This window comes from Odocoileus virginianus, chromosome 13, assembly GCF_023699985.2.
Source record: "Odocoileus virginianus isolate 20LAN1187 ecotype Illinois chromosome 13, Ovbor_1.2, whole genome shotgun sequence".
NCBI lineage: Eukaryota > Metazoa > Chordata > Mammalia > Artiodactyla > Cervidae > Odocoileus > Odocoileus virginianus.
The window spans coordinates 26,182,567-26,205,401 of record NC_069686.1 but is presented as its reverse complement, the minus strand read 5'-3'; positions in this window follow the sequence as shown (position 1 = coordinate 26,205,401).

Below are 22,835 nucleotides of genomic sequence, written 5' to 3'. Positions count from 1 at the left end.
CAACTTTAGTAAGAACACAGAAAGAAAACTCAATTTTAATAAGGATATAGAAAAACAAAATGTAAAATGATGGAAAAAAGATTTATCATGTTCAAACTGACTGAAAGCAAGCTATTGATGATACATTAATAGCATATAGAAGAAATTTTAAGAAAATAAGTTTTAGCAGAACTAGGGAGAAATTTTTAGTAAAGGTAAAGGAGCTAACCACCCAGGAATATATAACTATTCTGGATTTATATGCCTCCAATAACATCTCCTCACAATTTATATAGAAATTGACAAAACTAAATAGAAAAATCCACACTTAAAGTGAAAGATAACCATATTTACAACAGCAAAACAAGCACCCCAAAATTTATCTATAAAAATATAGATCTATAAAATCTATAAAAATCTGGATCTGAAAAACATGATTAATAACTTTAATCTAATTTACATGTATAGATCACTGAATCCAACAGATTATGTACACTTTTCAAGTGAATAGCAATAGAAATGAATATATATAAGAAGAAATGAAAATCACAATACAACTTTCTTGTAACATAGAGGCAAAAATCCTAAATAAAAAGTCCTAAATTAAATCCAGTGATACATAAGAACATAATATATCACAACCAATTAGATTTATTTCAGGGATATAAAAAATAAAATGTACTATACTAAGTAAATGAATAGCATAAGGGAAAACAGTCAAGATGGTGGAGAAGAAAGACCCTAAGCTCATGAGCACACAGAAATCAGAACCATCTGCAGAACAACCATTACTGAAAAAGTCTGAAACCTATCAGAAAAGAACTTCTACAACTAAAGACATAAAGAAGAAATGAAAACAAGACTGGTAGGAGGAGTGGACTCACCATATAATCAGATCCCATAATCCTCAGATGCATAATCCACAAATTGGAGAATAGTTATATTACAGAGGTTCTCCTGCCAGAGTGAGAACTTTGAGCCCTATGTCAGGACCCCAGTCTGCAGGTCCAGCGCTGGGAATAGGAGCCTCCAGACCATTTGACTTTGAAGGCCAGTGGGGCTTGATTGCAGGAGCCCCACAGGACTGGGCGAAATAGACTGCCTTCAAAGGCCCACGCAAAATCTTATTCACACCAGAGCCAAGGGTGGTGTTTTAGTTGCTAAGTAATGTCCGACTCTTGCAACTCCATGGATTGTAGCCTGCAGGCTTCTCTGTCCATGGGGTTTTCCAGGCAAGAATACTGGAGTGGGTTGCGATTTTCTTCTCCAGGGGATCTTCCCAACCCAGGGATCGAACCCAGGTCTCCTGCATTGTGGGCAGATTCTTTACCAACTGAGCTACGAGGGAAGCTGAGACACCTGGGAAGCCCAGGACAAAGGGGAAAAGCAGTAATTTCATAGCAGACTAGGCTAGATCTTCCTGCTCATCTTGGAAGGTCTCTTGGGGAGGCAGGGAGCAGCTGTGGCTCACTCTGGGGACAAAGATGCTGGTGGTGAACATATCTGGGAGTATTCATCTGCCTCTCTCGTGGGGGCTGACATCTTGCTTGGGTCATTAGCCCGAAGATTTGGCCTCATCCAATAGTCTGTAGGCTCCAGTGCTGCAATGCCTCAGGCTAAAGAACTGAGTGGGGACACGGGTGGACCTATCAGCAGATAGACTGCCCAAATATTTCCTTAGCCCACAGCTACCACTAGACACATCCCTAGAAATGGCCATGTCTTCCAGAGGGCTGAGACCTATCTCCATCCACTAGTGGGCAGGCACCAGCCCCTCCAGCCAGAAAGCCTGCAGAAACCTCTAGATCAACTTTGTCCAAGACAGGACAGACACCAGAGGCAAGAAAACTGTTATCCCACAACCTATATACAGAATCCACAAATGCAGGTTAGATACTACTCTGGGACCAGCTGGCCCTGGCACTTGGATGACAATAAAAGAGTGAACTGTTGGAATATATAAGACATCTCTTACAGAGGGCTACTTTTCCAGGGTGAGAAAATGTAACTAATCTACCACATACTTAAAAATAGAAATGTAGACAAAACAAGATGACAGAGGAATATATTATACAAGAAGGAACAAGATAAAACTCCAGAAGAAGAATTGGCAATAGGAGACATGAAATCTACCTGAGAAAGAGTTTAGAGTAATGATCAAAATGATGATCAAAGAACTTGGGATAAGAATGGAGGCACTGGGGAAGAAATTATAATTTTTTAACAAAGAATTAGAAAATATGGAGACAAACAAACATAATTGATGAATATAACAACTGAAATGAAAGATACACTAGAAGGTAACAATAGTAGACATTATTAGCTTTAGTCATAATAACAATCATACATCACCTTTAGAGTGAATGTATAATTTGTGATATTTCCATGTTATGAGAATAAACATATACTGATACACTTAGAAACATAAGTTAATCTTATAAACACAATCCAGACACAAATTCCACTCACAGAAAGTTTTAAAACAGGCAAACTAGTCAATGGTAATTAGGAGAATAGTGACTAAGAAAGCATGTGGGCACTCACTTATGTCCTATTTCTTGATATATGGTAGTTACAAGATATTTTTATGAAAAATTGTATGCAAAACATACAATTTACCCTTTTGCAGTAATACTATAATTAAATGTTTACTTAAAAATTAAGAATTTTACATAGAAACCTATAAATTACTGACTTTGAGACACAATAAATTACATATCAAGAAACCACCCATCTTTACTTCTGCCCATACCAACTGACCAGACACAGTGTAACAAATCTAGAAGTGTTGCAGGAAGGGAGACCCCTTCCAGGGCCCAAAAGTGGGCTCTTGTCTAACACTCAGAAATGAATTGTCCGAGGAGACACATGTGCTGACAAAGTAAGAGATTTTATTGGGAAAGGGCACCCGGATGGAGAGCAGTAGGTAAGGGAACCCAGGAGAACAGCTCTGCCACGTGGCTCGCAGTCTCGGGTTTTATGGTGATGGGGTTAGTTTCCGGGTTGTCTTTAGCCGATCATTCTGATGGTGATCACCTTCCTGGTGGTGCACGCCTTGTTCAGCCAAGATGGATGCCAGAGAGAAGGATTCTGGGAGGTTGTCGGACATGTGGCGTCTCCTTTTGACCTTTCCTGAACTCTTCCAGTTGGTGCTGGCTTATTAGTTCTGTATTCCTTAGCAGGACCTCCTGTCCTAAAACAACTCATGCAAATAGCTGCTGTGGTGCCTGGCCAGGGTGGGTGATTTCAGTCAGTGTGCTTCCCCTAACAGAAGCAGTGTTTAATATTTGTTGAAGGTTTCTATATGCTGGGATAAATGCATCCCATGAATTAGCACTTAAATTCCTCAAACTATGCTATGAATAAATATAATTATCTTAATTTTACAGATGGCCAAACTGTGGTTTAAAGCAACTGCATAATTTACTCAAGGTTACAAAGCCCCAGGCATGTCAACACAACACAATTGTCTTTGCTTAATGTTCAATCTCTTGATCCTCACAGACTCCCTTTCTATGAGAGCACTTGACCTGGAGTAAATAGGGAAGTGAGTATTGCAAAAGATAAAGAGTTCCTAGTCCTGATAAGAGACTGGGGGAAGGAGAGAGGGATTCTTTTGCACTAATTGCATCTAGAGTCCAGAGGTAAAGATGACCAGGTTTGGTATCTCAAATATAATATCTGAAAAAAATGGACAGGAGACTCCATCTGGGTCCTTCTGAGTTTTCCTCCTGAGTTTTCCAAGTGGATGAACATTAGTCACAATTTAGTCCTTCTGAATAACTAAACCATATTTAAGATACACTTCAGTTCTAACACTATGGTTCTTCAATTCTCAGAAATGTCATAAGTGTGGGAGATGCTAAAACAGTTTTCCTAAGCAAGAGAGTAAACAAATACTGCTATGAGAGTGTTGAATTCAATATTTTCTAAGTTTCTCCCCATGGTGAAGAAATGACGTGCTGTGAATGGCAAAATAGTTTCAGGGATGCATATCTTAAATGCTGTCTCAATCTCAAGATTCAAGGATTTACACATGCTGATTCATAGAGGCCTTTCCTAGAGACTTCGTAAAAGTAGCATAGATTTGGAATACATACTAATGGCAATATTACAGAATAAGATGAATAAAAAATGGACTGCCATCCCTTCTTCAACAGAGTAAATCTTTAATATCACAAGGGATGTTATAATTCCCCCAAATACCATCTCATTGTAGGCCAAATCTAATTTCCTTCCTATTTTCAAATTATAGACACTGATGAAATAAAATGAGCAAGAGAATACATGCGATATTTCACTTAGAATAGAACTAAAATAGTATCAATAATTTTACACTACAAAAATTCTTTAACAGTGTGGAAGTAGTTTGCCAAGAAAGAGAATGTCAGTTAGAACGAATTCATACTTGACACCATTCTGGGAACTCCTGCAAAGAAACAAATGCCTATGGGAAAAAAGGTTGGACTGAAGAACAGATTGAAATGAATAGGATTTAGCACAATCATTTTGAAGATAGAAAATAAAATGGAAGTATCCAATCTTGACAAAATATATGAGAGTCTACAATTAATTTTTGGCATTTTCAAATTCATACTGTGATAGTAACTATGGTGCTTGATATTTAAAATGATAGATAATTTTAAGTTCTTAAAAAGTAGATAATGCTAACACTTTTGCTGTTTATTTCACAGAACTGAAAAGCCAAACTAAAACAGGTGTGGAATTCACCTTGTTAAGACCGAAGCTGAATTTGAGATATTAAAAGAAGTTGCAGAGTTTATTAAAAATAAAAAAAAATCAGGCATTGAAATATGTCCCGATGAGAAATAAGGCCACACTCTAAACATGCTGTTGAGAAGTTAAAAAAAAAAAAAAGTAATTCTGTGAAGATACTGAATGTTTCCCATATATTACTCTGCTATTGTGGTATTATAATTAGATAATATTTTTAGTTAATGGAAAAAATTAATTCTAAGAAATAATTATAGATTCTTTATATATATATTTATAGAATCTATACATTCTTATAGATTCTTCATAAATAGTACCTATCTCATCATATTGATAAGGTTAAAAAGAAAATTTATACGAAGTGTTTAACACCTTGCAAGGAATATAGTTAGGCACTAAATAAACTTTAAATTTATTATTAAGATCTTATTTGTTTCATCACAGCATAGATTTAAGAGTAAATAAGCAAACATGTAAAGCAGTATATATTTAAATCTTTAAAATACGGATGCAATTTTATCATGGATATAATTTATGTTTTATTTGATGGAGTTAAATATCATAGAGTAAAATTCAGATTCTATGAAGCAATGTTTTTAAAGAACAGATGTCATAATTACTGAAAGAATACATTTATTGAGAATCTACTATGTGCAGTATTTTTTGCCAGATGCTGCTTTAACAACTTCAACTTCAGACTCTGAAAGTCACTGCTATTTAGAATGTCACTTAACTCAGAATTTTATTGAGGTCTTCCATGAAAACATGTTTCTTCAATATTTTTTTAACTACCACCACCATCGCCCTTCATGATGACTGAATTTAGGAAGGAAATTCTCATTTTAAACAGTGTGTTTTTACAGCAACTTATCAAACAGTGGCCTTTAGTGGCTGTTCTGTGACAGTCACTCTATTAAAATCTTGATGTAAACAAGTGGAGAAGGTGAACTAGAAGTGCAGATATTTGCACAGCATTACTGTCAGGTAAAATTTTTTAAAGATAGGTTTTATGAACCCATTACTTGCAGTCAAGGCTTTTGACTGCAGCATCTGAAATCATTTAAGGAGACAAAATGTTTTGTCAAAACATACTGCTGGGAGTCAGTGTGTAGCTTCTTTTTATGTAATTCAATTTAGTCCTGTTGTTTGCATGAAAGAGAAATTCTAGCTGGGCAGCCATAGCAAGCCAGTAAAAAGTGACAATATGGTGCACATCAGAGGCAATTAAAATTAAATGCTTTTAGTCTTACGTTTTATTTCTTAATAAATGGGTAATGTGTGTACCTGGTGACAGGGTAAATTAAGTATATGCCAGGCATCTTTGCTAGCTATGTCCATCAAACATAAATATTTTTGAATTCTATATCAGATGAAGGAAAACCCTAAGTATTCTTTCCAAAAATGTGTCTGAAAAATGTGGCCCCCATGCCATCAGCGGGAGTTATTTTGATATAGGTAGGACCTAGTTTAGAAACAACAAACAATGGGATAATATAAATGAAGAAAGATACTTTTGGAGCTCATTCTGATACTAGTGGAAATGTTAAATTATGGTAGGTACATAATCAGTACAAAATTATGGTGGGTAAGTAACCCAGAATCCTTGAGTTTCCAATGCAAACTTCTCTTTCTAGCAAAGTATGAAGTTTCAAAAACACATACATTCTTTAAATTAATATTAATGGACAGCAGTGTGAGGATATGAATAAACTTTGATCACTTGGATCCAACTTATTAAACAATTTATACAAGATTTTATCAAATACCTATTATTCAGCAAGCACTTTACTTGGATCTGAGAATGAATGCAAAATTAGATGTGAAATTCCTACCCTCAAGCAATGCATAGTCTGGTGGGAGAGAAAGGCTTGTAAATGAATAAATGCAACAGAAGATTAAGGTATTACAGAAACAGCATTAAAGTTTACCATAGAGACTCAAAAGTAGCTGTTTCTCTCTTAAAAGGATTGTAGAAGAGACTGTTCAGAGTCCAGGACATGTTCCCCATATCCCAGCTTGAGTAGAGAAGACATTGCTGGAAGAAAGCTCCAAGCAGTAGACATGGAAAACAGTATAAAATGTTGGGGGGAAAGAGACGTAGCATGAGGGTGGGGGTGGAGATTTGGAAACTATGATATTTACAATTGTGAGTTTACTAGAGATAATTCAGGAGCTTTTGCAGAGACCAGATCATGCTAAAGAGAATATGGAGTCATTGATGAAAGCAGAGAAGAAAAATCAGATTTGCATATTAGAAACATTAGTTTAGCAACAATGTAAAGTATTAAAGCAAAATAGAATCAACAGCAGTAATTCAGCTGTCATTTATCATAATTATAGGACTAAGGCCTGGACTAAGGAAGTAGAAAGTAGGGACAGAGAAGAAGGCAGAAAAGAGACATATAGAGAAAAGACATTCTGCTGATATAGAACTGACTGCACCAGTGGAAGGTGACATGAAAGTTTCACAGGTGGTGGCCGCTGTTTGGAGTTTGGGTGATCAAGGGGGTGGTGGAATTCTTTACTACAATTGTGTGAATAATGGTAATAACAACTAACCCTAAGAGTTTAGACATTCATCATCTCTTTGATTTTTATAATATCTAAATAAAGCAGGCACAATTACTATTTGTCTTAGTGTAAAAAAAAAAAAGAAAAAAACCCATGAGGCTGAGATCAGTTTACTAACTTGCCCAGAGTCTCTCAGATAGTATGTGGTAGAAGCTATACTTGAATCCAGAAAAGCTTGACTAAAAAATAAGTTATTCTAGGTATTATTATATATCAAAGAAAATGAGCAGGGGTTATTTTTGACACACTGGGTTTGAGATGCCTATTGAGATATTTTGTAGGCAGATGGATAGAAAAGTCTGGAGTTCTCAGCATGTGACTGATAGTTGAAGCTACAGAGTGTATATACAAGAAACAGAGAAGAGAATTGCAGACAGAAGTCAGTTATTTTATATTTAAATGGCAGGGAGAACATAATGAATAGCTTAAGGAGTCTGAGAGACTAAAAGAAGGCAAAGAAAAGAAAATCTGTGATCAATTCTACTTTATACTGTGCTCATGTTCATGTGTGTCTGCATGCTAAGCTGCTTCAGTCATGTCTGACTCTTTGTGACTCTATAGGCTGTAGCTCACTAGGCTCTCTGTCCATGGGATTCTCTGGGTTTCCAGTATTCTCTAGGAATACTGGAGTTCCAAGGGATCTTCTCAACCAGGGATCGAACCTGTATCTCCTGTGGCTCCAGCACTGTAGGCGGATTCTTTACCTCTGAGCTGTTGGGTAAGTACCATTCACATCCATTCAGTTTAGTTCAGTTGCTAAGTCGTGTCGGACTCTTTGCGACCCCATGAATCACAGCATACCAGGCCTCCCTGTCCATCACCAACTCCCGGAGTCTACCCAAACTCATGTCCATCGAGTCAGTGATGCCATCTAACCATCTCATCGGTCTGTCATCCCTTTTTCCTCCTGCCCCCAAATCCCTCCCAGAATTAGGATCTTTTCCAATGAGTCAACTCTTTGCATGAGGTGGCCAAAGTATTGGAGTTTCAGCTTCAGCATCAGTCCTTCCAATGAACACCCAGGACTGATCTCCTTTAGGATGGATTGGTTGGATCTCCTTGCAGTCCAAGGGACTCTCAAGAGTCTTCTCTAAAACCACAGTTCAAAAGCATCAATTCTTCAGGGTTCAGCTTTCTTCACAGTCCAACTCTCACATCCATACATGACCACTGGAAAAACCATAGCCTTGACTAGATGGACCTTTGTTGGCAAAGTAATGTCTCTGCTTTTCATTATGCTATCAGGGTTGGTCATAACTTTCCTTCCAAGGAGTAAGCCTCTTTTAATTTCATGGCTGCAGTCACCATCTGCAGTGATTTTGGAGCCCCAGAAAATAAAGTCTGACACTGTTTCCCCATTTCCCATGAAGTGATCACATCCATACACGTTTGCAAATCTTGCCAGTTACTTAAGACCTAAGGAAAATGTTACCTCCTCCAAGAGGTCCCTTCTGATATTCCTCTTCATAATTAATCTTTTTCTGAACTCTTTATACTGATTTTCATAATTTTTACCACTTTCTGTCCTTGCAATGTATTGATATATACATTATTTCCATCCATCTATAGTTTTACTTAAGGCAACGTTAATCTTTTTCAGCTTGTATCCCCCCATAATATATTTAGGTGGTCAGTGACAATGAGTTGAGGGTATGGATTAATGGATACTCTTGTCAAAATGTTAATAAAATTATAGGCATCAAGGAATCTATTGGAAAAACAGAATAACAACCAGCAGACATGATGTTAATCCCAAAGATAAAACACAAATGCATATGCAACAAATCACTAAAAAATTCCTATCATTGCATTTCACGCATGATACTTTTGGATTCACATATGATATTATTATTATAGAAAAAAAACTTAACCTATCAAAGTGCAGGAATGGTGTAAATATAACAGTATACTCAAAAAGTCAGTCAACCAGACAGAGAGGGGAAATCCTTGAAGTCTTTAACATCATGAGTGATACAGTAAGTTGAGACCTTAAAAGGTAGTCAGTAACTTACAATTTTGAAAAATCTTATATTTCTTACTTTAAATTTCAATTTTTTCATTTGCCAGTTTTGTGACCTTTGTCAAATTATTTAACATGCTGAAGGTTACCTATTCTTTAAAATTAGGAAATAAATTGTAATTTATACAAATGTTAGGCTGAAATTTCAGTATATGTCAAACACTGAGCATAATAGGGTTCACAACAAATCATTCAATTAATTACTGTTGTTGCTGCTGCTGTGGTTGTTGCTAATAAATGTTCAGGGAGATGCAATTAGAGCTAATCCAAGTATTTCCTACTTTACCCAGAAGATTACAGACTACTGTAATCCATTATCATGAAGATATGGTGTTAAACAAAGGAAACAGAAAGATTTTAGAAAAGATGTGACAGACACCATAATCCTGAGAAGAAGTTAAGTATACACCCAGGGAGGATGTTATGCCCTCCAGGGAATACTGGACATTTTCAATTAATACCAACAAGGGAATAGCAGAGGATGAGATGGTTAGATGGCATTACCAACTCAAGGACATGAATTTGAGTAAACTCCAGGAGATAATGAAGGACAGGGAAGCCTGGCAGTCCATGGGGTCACGGAGAGCTGGACATGACTTAGCGAACAGCAACCACCACAGAATGCTGCACTAGTACATCATGTGGTCAACTCTTTCTAATAAATATTTAAGTAAGAGCTATGCTATTTGTTTAATTGTATTTCTAAAATATCAATGTAAGTACATAATTGTGTGAAAAAATATAGAATAAATTCTTCTGTATAGAAGAACTGCAAATAATTGGGATAGACACTCTGTCCTTAGAAGGTAGAACATAATTGCTCCTCTCAATAAGTGCAGGCTGAACAAAGTAATTTTCTGAAGAGAACAGTGTAAGAATGAAGGGGGGAAATGAGTAGGTTTAGAGTGAAGCAACCTGACAAATACTACCTCAGCCAGGTGACCAAGGGCAACATCAGTGCTGGGAGCTCACATATACCTTTGATATATGTGAAGATAATTTTACTTTATCTCTGTGGTCTTCTCCCCCAAAACTCACAGACTCAGTCTAATCATGACAAAAATATCAGAAAAATCTCAACTGAGGGACATTCTATAAAACTACCTGATCAATAATCCTCAAAACTGTCAGGGTCATTAAAAACAAGGAATGTTTGAGAGACTGTCACAGCCAAGTGGAGCCTACAGAGATGTGAGAACTACATGTAATGTGATATCCTAGATGGGATCTTGAAAGAGAAAAAGGACATTAAGGGGAAACTGAGGAAATCTGAATGAAGTGTGAACTTTTGAAATACTGAAAACACTGAGCATCAATATTGGCTCATTCATTGTGACAAATGTACCATACTTACGTAAGATGTCAATAATAGGGGAAATGCAGTGTGGAGTCTATAAGAACTCTCTGTTCTCCTTCATAATAATTTTGTATATATTAAACTGTTCTAAAATAAAATTTCATCTTAAAAACTAAGAATCTCTGTAGAAAGTATAGACTTTGGTTAATAATAATGCATCAATATTGGTTTGTTAATTCTAACAAATATAACATACATATAAGATGTTGATAACACAGGAAACATGTAGGTCACATAGGAACATTCTGTATCATCTTGCAACTTTTCTGTAAATCTAAAACCATCTCAAGATAAAAGTTTTACTTTTTAAAATATAAGTGTAATAACATTTTAATTAAGATGTTTTATTTTTCACTTTTCTCAATTGTTATTTCAAGAAGTATATTTTACTCGGATATATCAGATTTTATGACGTTATATCTTTACAATTTTTTGAGAGGTGGAGAAAATTCCCCAAAATTTACAATTCACATGCATATTCAATAAAATATTTTTATTCCTTGCTGTATAAATCTATAAAACAGTATAGATAATTCAAGTAGATCACCACAACTGATTTGAAACAGGAACACAAGACTTAAAAAAAGATAATATTTCCACACAATTACAGAAAGGTCACTTTCTCATTCACAATTTCTAGGTTCAACTAGACTGTCTATGTCATATATCATAACACTGAAATGCATAAGTGAGGATTTCTGTTTAGGATGCCAGAAACTGAAGAAAATACCAAAGTCACTTATCCTTTTTTGTCTTTTCTTCCACTTGCATGTTTATTATTGTACTTTTTGAATGGTTTAGCCTTGACATGAGAATCTAGAGGGATTTTTTTTTTTTAATGGTATCTCTAAGCATTGGATGTGAAGCATGTATGTATGCTTTGGACAAGAATTTCATAACTCCATATCACAAGCTGCCAATATAACCTTGGCGTTGAAATTTGTCAGACTATAGTCTCTGTGTGTTCCATACCACAGAGAAGTACTCAGTGTTTAAAATAATGTGAATAAAAAGAAAAAACAGTACTAAAGAAAAAAAAACTATTCCTATAACAACTATAGCTAACTATGTCAGTTAGTGAGATTTTTAAAAAAATCATTCTTAATGAAATGTTATGTTTCTTTGTTTTACTGAGTGTACTGAATGTCCAAAGAATTAAATCTGAATAAATCTTGTTTTCAGTAGCCATTACCACTTTTATGGTAGCCTGACAAAATGATTATTTTTGTATGGCATCTTTCTCAGTTCAAGGATTGATCTCCTAGGAAAGGTATCAGGCAAAGATAGATAATGGATGGATGGATAGATAGATGATAGACGATTCAGTTCAGCCACTCAGATGTGTCCGACTCTTTGCGACCCCATGGACTGCAGCACGCCAGGCCTCCCTGTCCATCACCAACTCCCGGAGTTTACCCAAACTCATGTCCATTGAGTCGGTGATGCCATTCAACCATCTCATCTTCTGTCATCCCCTTCTTCTCCTACATTCAATCTTTCCCAGCATCAGGGTCTTTTCAAATAAATCAGTTATTCACTTCAGGTGCCCAAAGTATTGGAGTTTCAGCTTCAACACGCATATATTACACATATAACACAAACACTTGAATACAGAAATAGTATATTCTGCATATATTGGTAGCTTGCTTTCAGAATATCTGGCTTCCCTGGTAACTCAGGTGGTAAAGAATCTGCTTGCAAGGCAGGACACCCAGGTTTAATCCCTGGGTTGGGAAGATACCCAGAAGCAGGGAATGGCAATCTGCTCTAGTACTCTTGCCTGGCGAATTCCATGGACCGAGGAGCCTGGTGGGCTACCGTCCATGGTGTTCGCTAAGAGTCAGACAGGACGGAGAGACCAACACTTTCACTTCTTTTGGAATATCTATATTCTGCTTCATTAGAAGCTCATTTAGGGTCTCTGTGGTGTCAAGGACACATAGGTGATCTAACTTAAGCCAAGCAGAGCATTTTATCTCTGTGACCACAGTAACTGACTCAGGGGCAGTCAGCAACTTAAACTGGCTCATTCATGAAAACAATCAGGACTTCTCTAAGAAATACTGAGACCAACACACTCTTTTTCTTGCTGAATGTGAATAAGGAAGCATTTTCCTCTTATGTGACTGGCATCCATCTTGGGAAAACAGTCTTGAGACTGAAGGAAACTGAGCTTTGGTGACATCATAGAATCAATAAATCAAGCCTTGCCTGAAGCTATTTCTAGTCTTTTTAGTTATGTGAACCAGTAAACTATTTTTACTCTTGCCAGCAGTTTAGGTTAGGGTGATACTTGCAACTAAAGGCATCCTAAATAATACACTATTCTTGAATTAAGAAAAAAAAAAAGTGGGGTTCGTTTAGGTCAACTGTCAGGAACACAGACTCTGTAGCCCAACTGCCAGGCTTCAAGTTTCTGGTCTGTGACACATTAGTTGTCTAAGTTTAGTTTACTTTACCTTTATGGATCAGTTTACTCATCTGAATAAAGGAGGTAATAAGAGTACCATTTTATAAGGTGATAATGAGGTTTAAAAGAATCAATGCATGTAGAATATAGTATGTACTACCAACACGAAGTATGTGCTCAGTAAGAGTTTGCTATGATTATTAAATAATAAGCTAATGCAATTTGACAAAAATAAGACAAGTTTATTATATATTCCATGATGCCTAAATTTACAGATGGTCTGATGCAATTGTAGGAAATGATTGGCATAAAAAAATAATAGACATGATTTAATTTCACTCCCTACAAAATCATGTAAGTTAAAACAACATTAACCAAACCCTCCTGGGATCAAACCTATTTTGACTCTTCAACTTCAAAAGCAATGCACTAATTCTTTCAAAGTACATATTTTAGAAATTTGTATTTTGTCAACTGTCTGAACACTAATTTTTAGCAACTTGAATCAAATTAATTAGTTGTTCCAAGACATTTTAAGTCATATTGGTATTCAAATGTGCTTACATGACAGAAAGAATACCTGGTGATCATGACGTTGTTTCCAGAACATAAAACAAAAAACATACTAAACTTAAAAAGTCATAATTCTAAACTATCTAAAATAAGCTACAACATAAACAAGCAATACCAAGTATCAAACATTTAAGAAAACTAGCAGGGTAAAAACTAAAATTGATAAAACTCTAAGCAGTAAGCTAAGTAATACTTTCTAGAAACTGGGAAAAAAAAATGCCTTTATTTTATTTTAGTGACAAGACCCACCTAGCTCTGCTTAAAACACACCAGGAGCATAGTTTAAAAAAAGAGCAGATACAAAACTATACACTTAATACAATTCTTTACACACAGAGGGCACATAACAAATGTTTTTGATTGAATGACTGGGAGAATCTGGTTTAACATTTATTCTTCACCTAACCACTGCAGCTTACAGAGTACCCACAGAGATGTTACACTTTCAAATATTACACATGGCCCACTGAGTACAATTGTGCTGTGCCCTTTCAAAATATCTTCCATTATGATATATCAATGCTGAGTGAGATATTAAAGTGAAGTATGCACGCAGTGATTAGTGATCTTGCCTTTCATTTCCTGAAGATTTGGGAGTGATTTGACTGCTTGCACCAATCCAAAAGGGGGATTAGCTATTACAGCCTGAAAGAAATCAGTATACAACATCCTCGCAGCATTTTCAGCATGTCTTCTGAATAGGAACAAATCCACTTCATTGTATTTATAGAAGATAATATTTTTCTGATGTACTATACATTTAGTATCTCAGATCCTGTGCTTAATACTATAATAAAAGAAAATCTGTGAGCAATGAACAAGCTCGGTATCGTCAATGTGTTTGTTTCTGACAGATGATGCTCAGCCTCATGATAACTGGTAGACATTCATGTAAAACTGAAATGAGTTCCCAGCAAATTCTACAGAAGATTGCAGATTTTCAATTTTGCTTTTTGTTGTTTTACACTACCATAGGAAGCTTTTGCTTTTGTTGTTTCACACTATCACAGGAAACTATGAAACCAGGTGTATACTTACCAGAAGATAATAGTTATCTCATTGATGTCAACAATGGTCAGAGTGAAAATGTAATGTGTAGATCCAAAATAAAGTTGTTTAGCAACATATCTCAACACAGATAAATGATAAGTATATCCACAGCACATGGAAGAGGTATGAAGACATGGGAAAGCAAAACATCTATGGTTGAATTTGAAATCACTATTGTCATAAATTAACTGGAAATCTTAAATGTAAATTACAATGGTTAGTAAAATAGTGTGGAAAGCTACTCCTTAAAGACTCCTACATGTGCACGTAGCTACCAAATTTAAAATTAGCGCTAAAATATTTATTACAACAGAGCAGAGGCTGCATTATGGGAGTAAGAACCTTTCAACTGCTAAAGTTAAGAAGCAGATAAGATGCAAATAAACTTTTTATGTTGCAGGTATTCTGGAACTTATTTTATTTGCGTCAAAAAGTGAGCAAAGAAATGGCCCTTTGACATATCTAAACCAAGTCAACAAAGAATTGTTTAAAGTATAAGGATTTCAGTAGATGGGTTAGTAAGGAAGCTCTCTAAAATATGTTTTAAAAGCAGAGTATGAATGCCCTGAAGTTCCTAGATTTTTAAATAAAATAAACTTCCATTCTATGAGTGTGTTTTAGGGGGATCAAAAATAAACAAACTCATTTCTTGAAGTCATGACAATTTCAAGGTTGACAAGTATTAGAAATCTATGAGTTTGTAGAGGTTGTAACTGCAGTTGGCAGCTCCGTGTGAACCTGGTTACAAAAGCCTTGTTTATGCCTTGCATTTTATTTCATTCAAGTTGGAATTTATGGTGAGGTCTTTATACTAGTGCATTTTCCACAAAACTGACAATGTGGGAGGTTAAGGATGACAAACAAGTGGTAGGTGAGCCCCACTTACCCCGTGCTCACCAGTGAAAGCCAGTGTTCAGAGTTCATTGCACTCCCTGGAATCCGCTTCACAATCCTTCTCAGCACAAGACTCCAGGCAGCCACTCAGCATGAGCTGAATGCCGTTTACCATCCTCACAGTGCCTGGAAATCTGCTGTGATAAGACATTATTTAGAAAGCTTAGTTGAACTATATTGACACAATTAAGGTAATCCTTTGTCAGTTTTCTGGGCCCAGATTCAGAGGAGCCAAGCACTTCTCTGTAGGATGTGTCATTGTCAAATAGTAATTACTGGTATTCCAGGGGAAGCATGCTCAGAACAGGTTCAGGAATAGGAAAGACTTCAAATCTCATCAAACTCAACTCCCTCCATTTTCCACATAAGGAAACTGAAGACTGCAGAGAAATGATTTGTACAACGAAACACACAGGCATGGGAAGATAGAACACAAGATTCCTTCCTTTTTTGACTTCCAGCCCAGCACTTTAGTTTTTGCATAATATAGCCTCTGAATTTAAAAATATATGTATATTGTTTATTCTTCCTAGTGTATTGTGAGTGAAAGACAGAGACAGAAAGATGAGAGGAGAGACAGAGAGAGAGGAAAGGGGAGAAAGAGATACAGGCAGAAAAGGAGGAAATGAGAAAGGACAGGACTTTGTTCAATGTACTCAACAACCCACTGATGAGTTGAAGTCACATCAGTAGGATTCAATTATGTGAAAACAGCAGACAGAAAGAAACTGTGTTGTTGTGGTTTAGTCACTCAGAGGTGTCTGACTGTCTCGCAACCCCACAGACTATAGCCCTCCAGGCTCCTCTGTCCATGAGATTTCCCAGGAAAGAATCCTGGAGCGGGTTGTTACTTCCTTCTTCAGGGCATCTTCCTGACGCAGGGATGGACATATGTCTCCTGCTCTGGCAGGTGGGTTTTTTATCACTGAGCCATCAGGGAAGCCCCAAAGAAACTGTACCTAATGACAAATCCAGTCCTCTTGAACCTAAATTTCCTTAGCTAGGGTGTGATAGGAGAAGGCAATGGCACCCCACTCCAGTACTCTTGCCTGGAAAATTCCATGGATGGAGGAGCCTGGTAGGCTGCGGTCCATGGGGTCGCTAAGAGTCAGACATGACTGAGCGACTTCACTTTCACTTTTCACTTTCATGCATTGGAGAAGGAAATGGCAACTCACTCCAGTGTTCTTGCCTGGAGAATCCCAGGGACGGGGGAGCCTGGTGGGCTGCTGTCTATGGGGTCGCACAGAGTCAGACACAACTGAAGTGACTTAGCAGCAGCAGCAGGGTGTGATAACCATGGGTGTCATAGTGGGTGGTGACTGCATTTGAGCACATCTGCCTTTCCACAGATACGGAAAGAGTTAAAATGCAGACATTTCAAGGTGAGTTTCTCTCTCAATCAGACTCAAAAAGTCAGAAGATTTGAAAGCTAATAGCTATGATATTAGGACTATGATAGATGATCCTCTTTCAGACACTTTTCTTTTCTACTGACAAGTTGCGGTTAAAAATTAAAGTAAAAAGAGGCCTTCTTTTTTGCTGCATATTTTTAATAGACCTGAAGCCAAAATAAGTCAGACTAAATTATGGGAGTAAATGACCTCCCAGGAAGTATTAGACCAAATTCCAAAGTACTGTAAAGACTTTCCTTTGATCTTTTCAGCTTCACAGCCTGAAATTCAAAATCTGTATTTAATTTTAGATTGCATTTACCAACTTTTAAATTTTCTTTCCAAAACTATAAATCATTTTTTAAAGATAGGACACCTTTAACTTGTATTTCCTAAAACTGCTGACTGTCATTTCTTTATTCTTTCACTCTATAAAAACAGATATAGGTATTATTAATTGCCAGAAATATTTGGAGTTGGGTGCTATAATGGATAAATCACTGACCTTCACTTAAAAGACAGCACTTTATTTTTTTTTATTTTTTTTTCCATTTATTTTTATTAGTTGGAGGCTAATTACTTTACATCATTACAGTAGTTTTTGTCATACATTGAAATGAATTAGCCATGGATTTACATGTATTCCCCATCCCGGTCCCCCCTCCCACCTCCCTCTCCACCCGATCCCCCCAGTGCACCAGGCCCGAGCACTTGTCTCATGCACCCAACCTGGGCTGGTGATCTGTTTCACCCTAGATAATATACAGGTTTCAATGCTGTTCTCTTGAAACATCCCACCCTCGCCTTCTCCCAGAGTCCACAAGTCTGTTCTATACATCTGAGTCTCTTTCGATAACCCTATATGCAAAACAAGACAGCACTTTAAACTCAACCTTAGCTTCTAAGTGAAATGATTCTGATCCAAAATGAAACTTTCAGTTAACAACTGAGAAAGAAGCTGAATAGAGGAAAAGAGGACTTAAAAGAGACAAGGCTTTATAATCCCTGCTCTTTTTTGTTGTTGTTGTTGTTGTTTGTTTTGGATAACTATATCTTATCCTCAATGCATCTTTTAGCAGGTTGCAAACAGGTGCACACATTTTCAACACAGTTCTTTCTCTTGTTCCACAGATGCCTTATTGAGCAGCTTCCAACAATAATGCAGGCCCATTAACACCTGCAAATCATTTCACATTCTCTCACGGAGACAGCCCACTCTTGGCAGGTAAAGTGAATCTCTTGTTGGACCTTTTCTATAGATGCTGACTACAAGTGTCTTCATTACCGTGTTTGTAAAGATTAGTACTGCACTGGCTAAGGTAAAAAATAAGTACACAACAATAGTTCGATTTCATAGCTAAGGCTTGCCAAAATTTAAGTGTCATCTGTTAATTCAGTTTTAAGCCTGACTGATGCGGTATGAGATCAACAAAAACAAGAAGTAATAAAGTCAATGTGTACAACCAAGGAATCAAAATTATTATTCAGGTTGTGAAGCACGTGGGATATAGGGGGACTGATACAATGAAATTTACATTTACTACCACTGCTCTAAAGTATTCACATGGCTTAGATCTAAGTTTGACAAGCCTTTGGTTTTCAGATACTGTACAAAAAAATTGTATATCCTACTCATTTACCAAACTTATTTTCTATTTCCCTTGATCAGTCTTCCAGGTTCCAATATGGCCTAAGAGAAATCACATTATCTTTCAATGCTTGTTCCCATGACTACAAAGTCAAGAGAATAAATTTTGGTCTACTGATGGCAGGGTGAGACAAGTGAGGAACCAAGGGCACAAAATTTAAGGAGGCACTCACTCCCAGGATCATGCAAATGTAGAGACATTCAATTGCAGGGTTGAAACTCTCATGACCTTAGGAACCAGTACACATTCAGTCATGTCTGATTCCTTGTGACCCTATGGACTGTAGCCTGCTAGGCTCCTCTGCCCATGGCAGGCAAGAATACTGGAGTGGGTTGCCATTTCCTTCTCCAAGGGATCTTCCTGACCCAGGAATCAAACCCGCCTTTCCTGCATTGGCAGGTAGATTCTTTACCACTGTGCCACCTGGGAAGCCCTCTTAAGAGTACCTCCTTAAATTGTATGCTCTTGTTGCCCCATTAACTTCACTCAAGTCTCAGCCCTGCTCACAAAGTTGGTATGAATTTGACCAACAAATTTAGAGTTTGAGCTTTGACAAGCATGAAGGATTAGAAGCCACATGCTAGTGGCTAGTATCGATCACAGTAAGTTTTAGAGCACAATATCTATCCCTACCACAATGAAACAAGGAGCTGAAATTTATTAGTTTCTTCCCTTTTAATCAACACCTTCAAGGGAATCATAATATTTTCTCATAAAAATTTTGGCCAGAATTTTGGAAATGCATTTTGAGAAAAGGTTTAACTTACTAACAGCCTCTGTTTTGGTCAAATTTGCAAGGTCAAAAATAAAAATAAAGTTTTCTATCTCTTTTGCACCTCTCTGTTTCTGCTCACCTTAAGCTTTTTCATGAGTAAAAGTCCTTGAACTAACGTCAAATAGGAAAAGTGTTTGATGTTCCTCTACATTTTCTGGAGCTCTACTATAACTAAAATATCCATTATGAGATGCTCAGCACAAACTCAGAATTTAGTTAATTACTTCACTCAAAAATATTTGCTAAATATTTAGTTACCCGTGGGCCAAGAATTGGGCTACATTTTTTTATGCAGATTACTTATCTTCCTGAGTAAAACTATAAAAGCTAGGCAAAATAGACACACATGTTCATGTGCATGACAGAGAGTGACAAAAAAAAGAAAGCACTATTCGGCTGTGGAAGATAGCCAAGGCAACTATAACTCAAGAAGCATATTTCATAACAAAATGGAAAATCACTGAGGTGACTCTAACATTGTATTTTCTTCTTGAAAAATTTGCCAACTCACAACAAGGAGAACAGAGGCCAGTGATACTATTATTGATATATTCAAAAAATAATATGATAAAGTAATGGAGAATTTCACCATAGAAAGTACATCTATATTAAGGATTCAAACAGATATTCTAAAAAAAAAAATAGAACTAAAATTGAGAAATCAATATATGCATTTAATAGCAATAGGGATAGGTAGAAAATTCAGAATGAAACACTAAAGGAAAAAAATGGGTGAAATATATATAAATAATATAAGTGGTATTGGGTCATGGAGAAAACTTTAACATAGGTGTAGCTGGAGTCTTAGAAAGAGAAAAGCAATGAAGGCGTCGAAGCAATATTTCAAGAGGCATGGGGTAAGAGTTTTCTAAACAGAAACAAGAAGGTCCACTAATTTTAAGAGGAGTAACTGCCACATATATATGTATATACATGTGTGTGTGCATAAACACTACATTAAAACTAAAAATGATTAAGGACAAAGAGAAATTCCTAAAAGCAGGTTTATAAAAATGACAGTACTTGTAAAGGAATAGTAAGAAAAATATTCTACTTTCAACATAAATAAGGAAATCCATCAAAAAAGAAATGACATATTGAAAAATGTTAAAAATCAACATCAAATGTTATCTCTAAAAATCTCACTCTGGTTGCAGAATAATTTTCATTTTTATAGGTATGAAAAAATTCTCTTTTGATGAAATACTTTCATATCAAATTTTCTAAGTTTTCTTACTTTTTGCTTTCCTATGAGTTGTGAATATTGTAATGAGTGCTTAGTCTGGTGATACTAATGTATATTATATTATTTTAGCACAGCTATAGTGTTACTGCTGAAAAACACAAGGCTGTGTCATCTACTTTGATAGCAAAATAATCCACACTCCACTGTGCCGTTATGCATGACATTCAGAGGTCACATTTTCTTTTGCCATGGTGGCTCTCCATTAGTGTAAGAAAACAAAGTGTTGCAGTTCAGCAAAGTGTATGGCTCTCAGAACTCAGATGAGTTAAAACTGCAACGTGCAGTGCACTTAGCAATGCAGAGAGATGAGAGCACCATATACAGACTATAACAGTGACTCTCTAACTGCTGTCTGCTGGGAAAGCAGCTAAAGAAAACACACAATGAATGAGGATGACTGCTTTTCAATAAAACTTTGCGAACATAAATTTTAAATTTTACATAGTTTTCACATATCTAAATGCTATTTCATTTCTTTAAAAACTATTTACAAGCATAAAAACCAAACTCAGCCTGTACCTGCAGGCTAACTTGCTTCAGTTGAGTCACTCTCTGCAACCCTATGGACTATAGCCCACCAGGCTCCTCTGTCCATGGGATTTTCCAGGCAAACATACTGGAGTGCGTTGTCATGTCCTCCTCCAAAGAATCTTCCCGACCTGGGGATTGAACTCACGTCTGCCTGTGTCTCCTGAACTGCAGGTGGATTCTTTACCACTGAGCCACCTGGGAATCCCACAAGTCATTAAAAAAAAAAAAAAAAAAATCAGGCAGGAGGCAGAATTTTGTCCATGGGGCATAGTGTCCCAACTCCTACTTTAAATAATGATAAAAGACGTTGAAGCTTTAAAATATATTCAGAAATAAGACAGATAAAGGGAGTTAAATGTCTTAACTTGAAAGTAGCGCAGTTTTGTCTGACTCTTTGGGACCCCATGGACTATACAGTTCTCCAGGCCAGAACACTGGAGTGGGTAGCCTTTCCCTTCTCCAGGGGATCTTCCCAACCCAGGGATCAAACCCAAGTCTCCACCATTGCAGGTGGATTGTTTACCAGCTAAGCCACAAGACAAGTCCTTAAAGCCCTTGTATTTTCTAACAAGTGGAAAAAGTAATGATTTAAGGTAGAGTCTAATAAGTTAAGTGTGCACATTATAACCTCTTAAATAACTACTAAAATATCAATATATTAATGTATAAATAAAAAGGTAACAGAGCAGGGAAATGTAAAGAAAAAAGAAAAAATAGGATAAATAGAAAACAATACTTTGGTGGTAGATTTAAGCCTCTCAACATCCATAATTACTTTCAATTAAAATGGACCATATATATATACACACACACACACACATATATATATATATATATACACACACACACACACACATTAAAATCCAAGATGAGACTAAACATGAAATGGAAGACAACTATATGCTGCTGACATCTTTTCACATAAGGAAATAGGCTGAAAGTAAAAAAAAAGAATAAAAGCTAGTACACATATATTAGCAAAGTAGATTTAAAGTCAAGCAGTATAACTAGAGACTAACAGAAAAATTTCATAACAATTAAAGGGTCAGTTCAATGTGAAGATAAACAATCTTAATTTTGCAAGCATTAACATGAAAGGCTCAATATACATAAAGCAAAATTTACACAGCTTAAAGGAAGAAAAATCTCTGAAGTTTAAGTTAAAGATTTATTCTCTGTATAGAGCAAGCAAACAAAAAATTAACACATAGAAGCTTTCCAAATGACAGAATACAATTTTTTTCCAAGCTTACTTAAAACATTTAACAAATTGACATTGTTATGGAACATAAAACAATCGTGAACAATTTTACTCTGAGGATAATGAAACAAACGTTGATATAAATTATAACACACTACTAAAAAATCCCCCCAAATTAAGTAATTAGGAAGTAAGATAGTAAATAACTCATGGGTCAAAGAAATCACTATGGAAATTAATATACATATATATATATATTTCTACTGACTGAGATTAGATACTCAGTTCAGTTCAGTCACTGAGTTATGTCCGACTCTTTGCAACCCCATGGACTGCAGCACACCAGGGCTCCCTGTCCATCACCAACTCCCAGAGTCTACCCAAACCCGTGTCCATTGAGTCGGTGATGCCATCCAACCATCTCATCCTCTGTTGTCCCCTTCTCCTCCTG